A 14335-nucleotide genomic window follows, 5' to 3' on the forward strand; every position below is an offset into this window, starting at 1 on the left:
GAGGGGAGGGTGCTTGCCTTGCACATGATTGATTTGGTTCTATCTCTGGCATCCCATATGATTTCCCAAATATTCCAGGAGTGTTTCCCAAATATTCTTGAGTACAGAGCCAGGAATAATTCCTGAGCATTGCTGAGTGTGGCCAAAAATAAAAACAAAAAAAGAAAAAGAATATACTAACATTCCCAAGAAAGTAGAAGCAGAAGGTTGATGCTATTCAGTTTTTGATGAGAATGGAGTGTATTAACAGCTCTTACATTATTTTTTGTGAAAGAATGTATTTATGTGACTGTTTTTTTAGATGTCTAGCTACACTTTCCCTCCTTCATTTCCTTAGATGAACTCTAGTCCAGAATAGATGCTATTCAGTTACTTAATTAAATCAGAAAATTAGGACCCAATTAAAGACATGGGAGGAGGCTTCATTACTTAGAAGGAGATTAGGGAATGAGTTTCCTGAGTGCAGGAACTCTTCAGGGGATTACTCCACCAGTACAGTCCTGGGATGCTATATAATCTTAGTGAATATTTGGTGCCAGGAAGGCTATACTAGCAATCCGCATGGTGTCTCTAAATAAAACAGAATGAAGTCCTTTATTTTATTTTTTAATATTTAGTTTAAAATTTTTTTCCTTTGGAATTACAGACAGATTAGCTATTGCACAAAAATCACAGCCAAGGATAGTAAATTGTGTTGTTTAGAAGGAATATTATTGTTTAAGCAGAAATATTTTGGTTTATATTTTGATTTTTTTTTTTTTTTTGGTTTTTCGGGCCACACCCGTTTGATGCTCAGCGGTTACTCCTGGCTAAGCACTCAGATATTGTCCCTGGCTCGGGGGAATCATATGGGATGCTGGGAGATTGAACCTCGGTCGCGGTCTTTCCTTGGCTAGTGCTTGCAAGGCAGACAGACACCTTACCTCTAGCACCACCTTGCCAGCTTCATATTTTGATTTTTCTATAATTAATTTAAGGTAACTTTTTATTAAAACTATTTTTGAAGTTAATATAATTCTTATACATTTCTAAGCATTTTAAGTTTACTGTTCAGTGTATTAGATGAATCCATATTGCTAAATAACCAATATACAAAACCCTTTTTATCTTGCAAAACTTAATCTCTATACTAGATTGCTATTCAGGCTTTCTTTCCCAACCCCAACCACTGCTCACGATAAGTTTACTTTTCGTTTTTATAAATTTAATTATGCCAGGCACCTCCTAGTGAAGTAATTTAATATTTGTCCTTTTGATATGGCATATTTCTTTTTTTTTGGTTTTTGGGCCACACCCGTTTGACGCTCAGGGGTTACTCCTGGCTATGAGCTCAGAAATCGCCCCTGGCTTGGGGAGACCATATGGGACGCCGGGGGATCGAACCGCGGTCCGTCCTACGCTAGCGCTTGTAAGGCAGACACCTTACCTCTAGCGCCACCTTCCCGGCCCCGGTATGGCATATTTCATGCAATATAATGTCCCCAAGCTTCATATATGACAAGTAGCAGAAATTTCTTCATATTTGAGTCTGAATAATATTTAATTGCTTGGATATATAAAATTTTATTTATCTATTCTTTTTTTTTTGCCACACCTAGTGGTGCTCAGGGGTTACTCCTGGCTTTGTGCTCAGAAATCATGCCTGACAGGCTCTGGGGATCATATGGGATGTTGAGAATTGAACCCGAGTTAACTGCATGCAAAGCAAACACCCTACGTGCTGCGCTATCACTCCAGCCTCTATCTATTCATTTTTGATGGCCATTGGTTTGTATTTACTTTTTAACTATTGTCAAATATATTGCTAATGAAAATGGGTGCCCAAATATATGTATATATATTTTGGTTTATTTTGGGCTACACCTGGTGATGCTCAGGGGTTACTCCTGGCTATGTGCTCAAAATTTGCTCCTGGCTTGGGGGTTGCCCAAAGATTTATGTAGGTCTTGCTTTCTATTATTTTGTTTATATATTTAGGAATAGAATTGCTGGATCATATGGTAATTTCATTTTTAATTTTTTGGGAAGCGTCATGCTACTTTCTATAGCTTTCTCTTAGTCATTTAATTTATTTTTAACTTTTCCCAAAGTCTCACATGTACACAAGTTGATAGTATAAAAAGAAATTAGCTGCTTCACAATTTTCTTCATAGTAGTTATATCACAAATTTTGACTAGTGACTATTTTCTCTGATAATTGAAATATATATATATACACACACACCTATATATTAACTGATCATAGCATTTAAGGATTATCAATGAAATTTAAAGACAGTGATTAATTTATGAGGTCCCATCAATATTGAAAACATTCTTAAAATTATTAATACTTATTTTTTGTTGATTTTTAACTTCACAGACATTGGTATACCCCCCAAATATATCAATAGAGTTACTGAATGCCCACTACTAGTTTTTCCAAATACCATGCATGATCTCATTCCCACTGTTCCCCTGTTCTTCTGGTAATTTTCTTTTCACACTCCTGCTCTTATTCTCTACTGTGGTTGTGCTGAGGTCTAGTCTTAAATATAGATGATTTCCTGGGACTTATTTTTTCCCCTCTCTTAAACATTGTTTTTTTTCTCTTCCCAGAGGCGTTCAGAATATGAGTCTTACTACTTGGAATCTAATGGACCCTTTTATATTATTTTTATGATAGAGTTTTCTCTTCTTCTTACTTTGTTATTTAATCTCCTTGCCTCCTTTATTTGTCACACACAGTAGTGCTTGAGGCTTACTCCTAGCTTTGTGGTCAGGGATAACTCCTGGAAGACTGGGGATTGGATCTGTGTTGTCCATATGCAAGGCAAGTACCTTACCTGCTATATTATTGCTTTGACTCACCCCCTCACCATTATTTCTTAAATAGAATCTGTATTATTTCAGTGCTATAGCTCTTCTTGAATTTTCTTTAATTCTCCTGTTTTGATTTCTTGTCTTTTTGTTCTACTTTGGGAGATTTCTTTGACTGCATGCATATTTAAAACTTTATGTGTATTAAAAATTTCCAATAAAAATTTCCAATAACTTCCCTGTGCCCTCTTTGATCTTCTTTAAAAAAAGCTTTTAGTTCATTTCACGAATTTACAACTGTACATTCTCTTCCATTAATGAGAATTTTTAATATAAATTAAATTTCTTTTTTTTTTTTTGCTTTTTGGGTCACACCCTATGATACTCAGGGGTTACTTCTGGCTTGGGGACCATATGGGATGTTGGGGGATTGAACCATGGTCTGTCTTAGATTAGCATTTGTAAGGCAAATACCTTACCGCTTGTACCACCATGTCAGCCCCTAAATTAAATTTCTTTCTTTTTTTTTTTTTTTTTGTGATTTTTTGGTCACACCCGGCAGTGCTCCAGGGGTTATTCCTGGCTCCAGGTTCAGAAATTGTTCCTGGCAGGCACGAGGGACCATATGGGGCGCCGGGATTCGAACCGATGACCTCCTGCATGAAAGGCAAACGCCTTACCTCCATGCTATCTCTCCGACCCCTAAATTAAATTTCTTATCTTTTTTTTCTTTCTCCTTTTTTACTCTTTACAGTTTATTTTTACTTTAATTTCTTATTTATTTTTATGACTTCATTCTTTAAATGGAAGTCTTTCGTCAAATTTTTAGATTGTTGGTTATCTATTCCAAATGTCAGCCACAAAAGTGCTTCTGAAGACCACTGTGAACTGAAGTTGGCTTCTGGGAAGGGTGATCAGGTTATTTAGAAACCATATGTTCAGAGAAGTCTTAGCGACCTGTTAGGTTAGGCTTTTTTTTTTTTTTTCTCTGAGCCATTTAGGCTTCTCTCCAGAATCCCCCAGTCCCTGAAGAGAGGTGTGACTGACCTGCATGCAGGATGGAATCCTTTAAAGCAATTTTCACTTCATGACAATTTTTAATGTGGAATTTCTCTTGCTCTCTTTTTTGGGGCAGGCACACCAATGTGCTCAGGGATTCTGTTGGCTCTGCACTCGAGAATTATTCCTGGCTGGCTTGGGGGACCATATAGGGTGCTGGGGATCAAACCTAGTATCAGCTGCATGCAAGGCAAATAGCCTATCCACTGTTCTACTGTTCTGCCCCCTTGGTGTGGAATCTCATTCCTGTTCTCTACAGTCAGGGCTTCTGATTATGGGATTAGAATGACAATTAAATTACCTTTCTAAAGCTCTTATTTTGCTGTTTCTTTGCTCTATTAAATTTTTCCTTTCTAGTAATATTTAACGATCTATGACTGATAAATTTATAGTGTATCTACCCAGAAAACTCCTCCTAAACACAAAACAATAGCCAGGGATGGAGAGATAGCACAGCGGCAAGGCGTTTGCCTCGCATGCAGAAGGATGGTGGTTCGAATCCCGGCATCCCATATGGTCCCCCGAACCTGCCGGGGGCGATTTCTGAGCATAGAGCCAGGAGTAACCCCTGAGCACTGCTGGGTGTGACCCAAAAAAAGCTAAAACTAAAAAGCAAAAACAAAACAAAACAAAACAAAAAAACATTTGCCTAGCCTGACACTCAAGATATAACATTCTGGGAAGTGACAGAAAAAATACATAGAAGAAAGGTCATAATAAAAGGAGGAAGAGTTTTTCTATGCAAAGATGTTTCTATAAGATTTATTTTTTGATATGATAAATACAACTGGTAAAAAAGGAAAAGACAAGTTTCTTATCTGCTATTATGTATGGTCTAGTAGTGACCTAAGGCATAGGACAATTTGTATATGAGCAGAAATGACCAACATAAGGTTCATAGTTTGGAACATGAATAGAAGTTAAACCACACCCAAACCATCTAAGTGCCAAGAGCTCTCCATCAGGATAATAATCCATTTTCCCCCCTTTGTTTTGTTTTTGGGCCACACCAGGTAATTCTCAGGAGTTATTCTCCCCTCCCGCTCCACTCAGGGATTACTCCTGTTAGTGGTTGGAGGGGACCATATAGGATTCTGGGAATTGAATTCAGGTCTGCTGTATTCAAGGCAAGGTATTCAGCCTACTGTATTCCAGTCCCCAGAGAGAGCAATTCTTTTTTTTTTTAATTTTTTTTTTGAGAGCAATTCTTAACATCAGGGTCTCAGAGAAATGTGTGTGAGAGAAAAGCTGTAGCATTGAGAGAGCATTCTATTACTGATGTAAAATAAAACTCAGGAACTGAGACCAAGAGGTACCCTGTGATGACATGATGTTGATTCCTCTCTATGACCAGAACCTATCTCTTCCTTAATATGGGAGCCATGAGCCACCCTGTTCTGGGAGATGGAGGGTGTCCCTTAATCCCTTAATTCTGTAAGTCTACATTATAAGTGTGTTTTAGGGTCTCTTGATTTTAGCCATGTAGCTGATTTAAATCTTCCTCATTTCCAGCTGCAGAGTAAACTTTTTTTTTTTTTTTTTTTTTTTTGCGATTCAAGGCTTCTCCTAGGATGTATTTCTGCTCCTCTATGTGTTAGTACTTCAGGCAACTTTGTTCTTTTCTGAGAGTGAATATTGTTTTGTAACTCACCAAATTTCACTTCTTCCCTTCCCTGTCATTGGAAAAGGATAATCCATATAGAGGTTATAAATATAAATTTAAAAGAAGAAAGGGAAAAAAGAAGAAAAACAAACCAAAACAACAACAACAACAACAACAAAAACAAACCCAGCAACTACAAATAAAAAGCACCCAGCTACTAAACACAACCACCATCTTATAGTAACCACAAGAATGAAAACAGTGGTATGAACGTTGAGTGAAAATAAAAAATGATCAAACTCACACACCAAACCCAAAGTCAACAACAACAGGATAGATACCCAATCTTTACAACAAGCTATACACAGAGGGAGCAGTTACATTAGTAGTCCAGGGGACAGATGAGGGAGATATGGAATGCATGCTGAAAACAAGGGTGGAGGGAGGAGAACACTGGTGGTGGGAATGGCCCTGATTAATTGTCTCTATGTACCTTAAATATTACTGTGAAACGGGGCTGGAGTGGTGTTGCAAGCGGTAGGGCATTTGCCGTGCTACATGCAAACCTAGGACGGACCATGGTTTGATCCCCCGGCATCCCATATGGTCCCCCAAGCCAGGAGCGATTTCTGAGTACATAGCCGTGAGTAACCCCTGAATATCACCAGGTGTGGCCCCAAAACAAAACAAAACAAAACAAAACAAAAACAAAAAAAAACATTACTGTGAAAGATTCATAATTCACTTTGGTGACAATAAAAATTATTTAAATAAAAATAAAAAGAAAAATTCAGGCTTTCCCCAAGGCTTTCCCTTTCTGGTCTACTCCTTAAACATTTATTTCTGGTTCTGTACTCAATGATTACTCCTGACAGTGACTCAATTTTGGAGAGAAGTGGGGTACCTGATTCTCTGGAGTGGTGTCTGGGTTTCTGGAAGCAGTAGGATTTGGCTCTCTGGGTAATCTGGGGTGATCCAAAGACATTTCTGTAACTTATCCGAAGTGTTTTATTGTTATTTATTGATTTATTTTTGGCTACCTGTAGTGGTGCTCATGGGCTCCTCCCAGCGCAGTACTTCAGGGTCTTTATGGGCTTTGCTCAGGCCACTATGAGGGGAGGGAAATTGAACCCAGAACTTTTTTTTAGGGTGTATGATATTTTTATTTTGTTTTACTTTTAAAATAATTTTTGTTGAAGTACCAGAATTTACAATACCATGAATTGCACTTTTCATACATTTCCTAACATCAGACACATAGTCAGAAAGCTTTCTTCCTTCCACCAATGCCTTAAGAACCCTTCCATTCCCCTTCACCCCACAAGCTCAGTTCTATAGATTAAAGTTTTCAGTTCCAATAATTTTTGACCATATTTTTTTCTGTTTCTTTTCTAATTCGCATATGGAAAAGTTTTTTTTCCTTTTTGGTGGAGGTGGTCACACCTATACACATATAGATAAATATATATAATCTCGTAAAGAATTATAAAATTACAAAATCAATTGTAAGGTAAAAATCTGAATAGGCCTATAGAACAACAGAGTTTTATTATAAAAAAAAGGAATTTTGACTTTATGCATAAAATGTTATAGATAATGCTTAGGTATCTATATTATAAGTAAAGGATTATAATAAAAATCTCTAAGATCAGACATAGAATATCCAATATGAATGAGACATTAATTATCACTAATTTTTCATTAATTTGTCATAAAATTTCCTAGGAAGATACTTTTCTTAAGTTAATATAGGGCAGCCATGAACAACATGGGTGAGTACCAGACTTGTTACCATGTGCTAGAAGTTTGTCTTATTCTTTAGAGAAGCTTCCTTAGCATGTCTTAGAAAATGTTTCAAGGCTATGAAGTCCCTAAATTGTTGCCTGTCCATGAAGCTCTGTATAATTCGTTAAAATCTGACTGATAACCTAATTGGATAGAACATTATTTCTTTAAAAATGAAGTATTCTGTTTATGGGTGATTGTCTTCCTACTGTAACTTCATCTTGTCCTCTCTCTTTGTATCTTTGTCTTCATAAAAAAAAAACACAAAAAATTATTTAATTGAATCAAAATAATAAAAAATTACGCTTCTTTATTTTATTTTATTTTTTAAATTTTTTTCTGGCGCGCACCCACCCATGTCAGCCCCCAGAACCTAGAGTTACATTAAGGTGTGGCCTGTCTTGCCAGGATGTGTTTTTATTGTCTTTTTTTTGTTGTTGTTGTTTCCGCTGTTTGGGCCCACCCGGGGACTCTCAGGGGTTACTCCTGGCTATACACTCAGAAATCGCTCCTACCTTGAGGGACCATCTGGGATGCTGGGGGATGGAACCTCGATCCCCAGTCAGGGTTATTGCCTGCAAGACAAATGACTACGGCTTGCGCCACTGCTCCAACCCCTGTCATTTTTTTTTAACGCTTCTTTATTTTAGACAATGATTTGCAGAGTTGTTCATAGTAACAGTTATTTCTGGCATTTAGTATTCCACCACGATGTAAAATTACTTCCATCAGTTTCCCAATCACCCTGAAGCCTGTCCCTTGGCAGGTAGGAATACTTCCCTTAACATTTTGTGTATTACTACTGGGAAATCAGAAAATTGGGGGGTGTCACATGGCTGCTTGTGTTCCTGCACAATCAGCAAATTTGATCATCCATAGTGCTGGACTGATGAGCTGATATTGTGACAGCAGTGGTTCATAGGAGCCCTATGAAGGATCTCAGTGCGATCAGCAGAGAGGCTGGTATATCCATGAGTTTTTCTTGCTGTTAGACCTTTTTTTCCTGAGAGTTTTATGAGTCTATGGGTTTGTGCAGAAAAGGCAGAAGGCTCTGATTCATGGGCGTGGCTGCCAGGAGCTTCTGGAAGTGCAAGATGACTGAAGGGGAGATAGCCTGGGCCTGGCCCCCAAAGCCCCTTGAAGATGTCAGTTACCAAACTGGCACACCTGGAGTGTTTGGCGCCTTGGAGTCTCTGCAGAGATGAAAGGAAAGGCGGTGAAGCTGGTCCATTGGCGTGGAGGCAGTTGTAGGCTGCATTTCTGTGTGCAGATCCAGGACTTCTGCAAAGAGGGGGCCTTGCTCTTGCCCTCTCCCCCGCCCCAAAGGTCCCCTATGAAATCATTCAGCTGCGAGGCTAGTATGTCTATTACATTTTTCCTGCTAGTTGGGTCTCAGATACAGTTTTCTTGAGGAGATGTTAATTTTGTTGATTGTACTATATTCCTCTAATATCTTCTGGTTCATAGAGTCCCATTTGATAGATCTGCTGTGAATCTTTTGGACTTTTCTTTGGTTCTCAGGGACATGATTATTCTTAGATTGTTCCTTTGAACTTATCTTATAGTTCTCTAGCATGCTATTCTTTAAAAAATTTTTTTTTATAATTTTTATTGAGACCAATGTGAATTACAAGTCTTTCACAGTTTTATTTCAGGTACATAGTCACAGTGAATTAGGGCCTGTTTATCAGGTCCCTTTCATTTATAGCTTGCTGTAGTTTGGGTTTATTGATTGTTATTGACTTTGGTTTGGGTATTTAGGTTTAACCATTTTTTATTTCTACTCAATGCTCTTGAGATGGCTTGGTCCCTGAACCCAGAACTTTTACTGCAAAACAGGCTGTAAGCCTGTTAAGTGGTCTCCCTGATCAAGAGTTTTTATTTGAAAAAAAAATTATGCTATTAAACAATTTTAAATCTGTATAATATTTGCATTGCTTTAATGTTTACATATTAGAAAGATATAAAGGTTGCATAAATAAGAATATTATTTCTTCTCTAATGATATACTTTGCTAATTGAGCCTTGCCATCTGACTGTGAGCTCTTTGTGATCTGTTCTGTGATCCTTGGGAGGTTATGCATAAATGAGCTTGAGAGTAAAGGACTGAGAAGAGCATTCACCCAGATATCAGACAAGAGTGTGGCTCTGATCTTGATTCTTCGTTCACAGACCCTATATTTGAAAGTCAATCGTCCTCTCTAGACCTTTTCCTTGTCTGTAAAATAGAGAGACGGGAAGACATTTTTCTCTTAATTTTGGCTTAGCACTTTTGTTTATTTGTTTTTGGGTCATACCCAGCTGAGTTCAGGATCTGCACTGAGGGATCACTCAGGTGGTGCTTGGGTGACTATTTGGAATGCTGGGAATCAAATCCTGGTCTGCTGTGTGCAAGGCAAGCACCCTACCTACTGTACTATTACTCTGGCCCTGGCTTAACTTTTTTTTTTGGGGTCACACCCGTTTGATATTCAGGGGTTACTCCTGGCTAAGCGCTCAGAAATTGCCCCTGGCTTGGGGGGACCATATGGGACGCCGGAGGATTGATCCGCGGTCCTTCCTTGGCTAGCGCTTGCAAGGCAGACACCTTACCTCTAGCGCCACCTCAACTGCCCCCTGGCTTAACATTTTTATCTCTCACAAATTACCCAGATTATTTCCTCAACATTTTGTTTTATTTCACACACAATTATAATCACCCTGTCATCTCCCTGAACCATCTCATATTTGTAGTACTGATGATAAAATGACATAAATTCTTCCTGTGGAGATGTTGGAAATCATCAAGAATTAAAGTCATTGCAAAGCTCTTTGTAGTAAATTGAGAATAATAGGAAGAAACCTTAATTAATTTTATGCTCATTTGGTTCTTTTCACTTTAACATACATATATGTTTTAATTTAATTTTTTAAATTAAAAAATTATTGAGACCATTATGAGCTACAAGTCTATCACAGTTGTATGTCAGACATATAGTGACAGTGAATTAGGGCCATTCCCACCTCCAGCATTGACCTCCCTCCACCAGAGTTCTCAGCATACATCCCATACCTCCATCCTTAGCCCTTTGGATGATTAATGTAATAGGTCCATTTTGTGTTTAGCTTGTTATAGTTTGGGTCTCTTGATTCTATCGTCATTGACTTTAGCTTGGGTATTTAGATCTAACCATTATTTTTTACACTCAATGCTTCTGAGACCACTTGGCCCCTGGGTCCCATCCACTTCTTTATTCTTTTTTCAATTTGTAGAAAGACATAGACATATGAGGCAGAACGAAATGATTCAAGTTCTAAAGTTTATGAAAAAGGTGGGAGCCCCTACCTGGAAGATACAAATAAAATTAAAAGAAGAAAAATCAAATCAAAGCAAGGCAATATATTTGTGCAGGAAATGTGTGTGAACTTGTGTTTAACTAGTTTTGTCAAATGATATTCATAGCTTATTCTCTTAAGCATAACTATTTAAAAAATAAAAGCAATTCATTATAGAGTTGTTTGGATAATTATCATTGGAAGAGACTTGTGCAATGGATAGAGATGGTTGAAGATGCATGCTGCATGTCTTAGATCTTTTTTTTAGATAATAGAAACTGATATAATATTTCAAAATGTTTGCATTGAAATTTAGGAACTAATTTTTATAGAAGGTTTTTTTGGGTCACAGTGGTGCTCAGGGGTTACTCCTGGCTCTGCACTCAGAAGTTGCTCCTGGCAGGCACGAAGGACCATATGGGATACTGGGATTTAAACCATCATCAGTCCTGAATCAGCTGTGTGCAAGATAATTGCCCTACCACTGTGCTATCTCTCCAGCCCTATAGAAGTTTTTTTTTTTTTTTAATAGAGATTTTATAGAGCTATTTTTTCAGAGGAGCAAAAGTCCTGAGGTAGAGTAGTCATCTCTTTTTATGAGATAACTCTATCTGACATGGGATAATATATACAATAAAAATTGGGCCCTGGTTCCTCAGGGAAGGAACTCGGCAGTGTTGTAGTTTTAAGATGGGGCTGTTCAGTGAACCAAAGCAATAGCTCAGCAGGTAGGGTATTAACCATGCATACAGCTGATCTGGGTTTGGAGCACTGTATGGTCTTCTAAGTACTACCAGGAGTGATTCCCAAGTTCTGGGGTATTTCCTCCCCAACAAAGTTACTTCAAATAGGCCCTATAGCAAAGATCAGTACCCAGAGAGACAGATTTTAGCCCAGGAGACAACTTAACTAGTTACAAAAATATCCTAGTCAGTGTAAGACTACTACTGTAGTAAGGGTAGTCTTATTATTTGCTTGGCTAATGTGTACTTTTTGAGAGTGTCTACTCTCTGTGTTGTCAGAGGACAGGTATCTCAGATAAGTCTGATACACCCTAGCTTTCCATTCCCATCTCCTGACATTTCTCTGGTGATGTTCAACTTGGACCAGTTGAACCATTTGCTTTTTGCTAAATAAACATGCGATTTCTGGTTTCTCCTCAGTACTCTTATGTTCTCTCCTTCTGTTAAGCAGATTTTAGCAGGTGAAAACCCAAATAATCTTTAGTGTAAGCTCTAGCATTATTCTTTCATCTTTGCCTCCACCTCCAGCGAATGAAATGTCCACACTATATGTTGAACTCATCAGTTTTTTCATATGGGAAGTATGAAAAGACAGTGGTGGTGGAGGTAGGGGAGAGGTTGGGTGCCCTCATTCATTCTCAAAAAAGTCTTAGTGATGTAATCTCAGATACAAGAATACCTGGAGTTTTGGTCAGATTGGTGTTTCTGCAGAGCAGTAGATAGGTGGTGAAGCACGACCATTGGTGAAGCAGCGATTATGGGTAATGGGTGCATCAAGCATGGCTTTGGCAGAGCAGGGGCTTGGCCTACTCTTTCCTCCCAAGATTGCCAGCTTTCAGCTGTGTGGCCTGTGTACCCATAAATTCTCCTGGCTTAGTTTACATCTCTTTTAAGAACAGAATGAGTCTTTAGAGCTGTCTGAATGCAGACATAGTGACTGCAAATGTAGGTGTGGTTTTGGCATATATCTATATCTATATCTATATCTATATCTATCTATCTATCTATCTATCTATTATCTATCTATTATCTATCTATCTATCTATCTATCTATCTATCTATCTATCTATCTATCTATCTATCTATCTATCTATCTATCATCTATCTATCCATCCATCATCTATCTATCTATCTATCTATCTATCTATCTATCTATCTATCTATCTATCTATCTATCTATCTATCTATCTATCTATCATCTATCTATCTATTTATCATCTATCTATCTATCTATCATCTATCTATCTATCTATCTATCTATCTATCTATCTATCTATCTATCTATCTATCATCTATCTATCTATCTATCTATCTATCTATCTATCTATCTATCTATCTATCTATCTATCTATCTATCTATCTATCTATCTATCTATCTATCTATCTATCTATCTATCTATCTATCTATCATCTATCTATCTATCATCTCCATCTATCATCTATCTATCTATCTATCTATCTATCATCTATCTATCTATCTATCTATCTATCATCTATCTATCTATATTTGCTACATCTGGTGGCACTCAGGGATTACTCCTCACTCTGCACTTAGGAATTACTCCTTCTGAGCTTAGGAGCCCATAAGGTACCAGTGATTAAATGCAGGTTGACCATGTGCAAGGCGAACACCCTACCAGCTGTACATTGATCTAACCCCAAATTTTAGCTGTTTGCATGTCTAAAAACTCTCTAGTTTGTGGCACCAAAATCATCTGTTAAAATAGATAAAATTGGTTTTGTCTTCATCCCATTAAAAGAAGGTAATCTTATCTCTGAGGGTCATTGGAGGATAGTTCTATCATCTATCTCTATCTATCTATCAATCATCTATCTATCTCTCTATCTCTATCTATCTATCTATCTATCTATCTATCTATCTATCTATCTATCTATCTATCTATCTATCATCTATCTATCTATCTATCTATCTATCTATCTATCTATCTATCTATCTATCTATCTATCTATCTATCTATCTATCTATCTATCATCTATCTCCATCTATCATCCATCCATCCATCCATCCATCTATCTATCTATCTATCTATCTATCTATCTATCTATCTATCTATCTATCTATCTATCTATCTATCTATCTATCTATCTATCTATCTATCTATCTATCTATCTATCTATCTCCATCTATCATTCATCTATCTATCTATCTATCTATCTATCTATCTATCTATCTATCTATCTATCTATCTATCTATCTATCTATCTATCTATCTATCTATCTATCTATCTATCTATCTATCTATCTATCTATCTATCTATCTATCTATCTATCTATCATCTATCATCTATCTATCTATCATCTATCTATCATCTATCTATCTATCTATCTATCTATCTATCTATCTATCTATCTATCTATCTATCTATCTATCTATCTATCTATCTATCTATCTATCTATCTATCTATCTATATTTGCTACATCTGGTGGCACTCAGGGATTACTCCTCACTCTGCACTTAGGAATTACTCCTTCTGGGGCCGGGCGGTGGCGCTAAAGGTAAGGTGCCTGCCTTGCCTGCGCTAACCTTGGACGGACCGCGGTTCGGTTCGATCCCCCGGTGTCCCATATGGTCCCCCAAGCCAGGAGCAACTTCTGAGCACATAGCCAGGAGTAACCCCTGAGCGTTACTGGGTGTGGCCCAAAAACCAAAAAAAAAAAAAAAAAAAAAAAGGAATTACTCCTTCTGAGCTTAGGAGCCCATAAGGTACCAGTGATTAAATGCAGGTTGACCATGTGCAAGGCGAACACCCTACCAGCTGTACATTGATCTAACCCCAAATTTTAGCTGTTTGCATGTCTAAAAACTCTCTAGTTTGTGGCACCAAAATCATCTGTTAAAATAGATAAAATTGGCTTTGTCTTCATCCCATTAAAAGAAGGTAATCTTATCTCTGAGGGTCATTGGAGGATAGTCATCTCCTATGCCTGCTGGTCTTTTTCTAGTCTGCCACTCTCTGGCAAACAAATGGAAGGCAACTATTCTAATTCCATTATTATCCAAAGTACCT

The sequence above is a fragment of the Suncus etruscus genome, chromosome 2, assembly GCF_024139225.1.
Source record: "Suncus etruscus isolate mSunEtr1 chromosome 2, mSunEtr1.pri.cur, whole genome shotgun sequence".
Classification (NCBI taxonomy): domain Eukaryota; kingdom Metazoa; phylum Chordata; class Mammalia; order Eulipotyphla; family Soricidae; genus Suncus; species Suncus etruscus.